Raw genomic sequence first — 336 nt, forward strand, 5'->3', positions numbered from 1 at the left:
CACAGAGAAACCCTGTCTCGAAAAACCAAAAAAAAAAAAAAAAAAAAAAAAAAAAAAAAAAAAGAACTGACTGGAAGCCGGGTGTATTGGCCCATATCTTTAATCCCAGGACTTGGGAGACAGAGTTGTATAGAGGCAGGCCTTCTATAAGCACTAGCTGAACTGATTGGCTTCCCAGCCATGCCTTAAGGCAGGCCACAGGCATTCCATGTCCACCAGAGCTCCAGGGTAACTGAGGAAGCAGACACTCTCTGACACAGCACATAATAAGAATACAGAGCCCCATCCCTCACAGTAGGACAGTCAGGGATACGTGGAGAAAGCCTGTCTCAAAAA

This window comes from Mastomys coucha, unplaced genomic scaffold (assembly GCF_008632895.1).
Source record: "Mastomys coucha isolate ucsf_1 unplaced genomic scaffold, UCSF_Mcou_1 pScaffold20, whole genome shotgun sequence".
In the NCBI taxonomy this organism is placed as follows: Eukaryota; Metazoa; Chordata; class Mammalia; order Rodentia; family Muridae; genus Mastomys; species Mastomys coucha.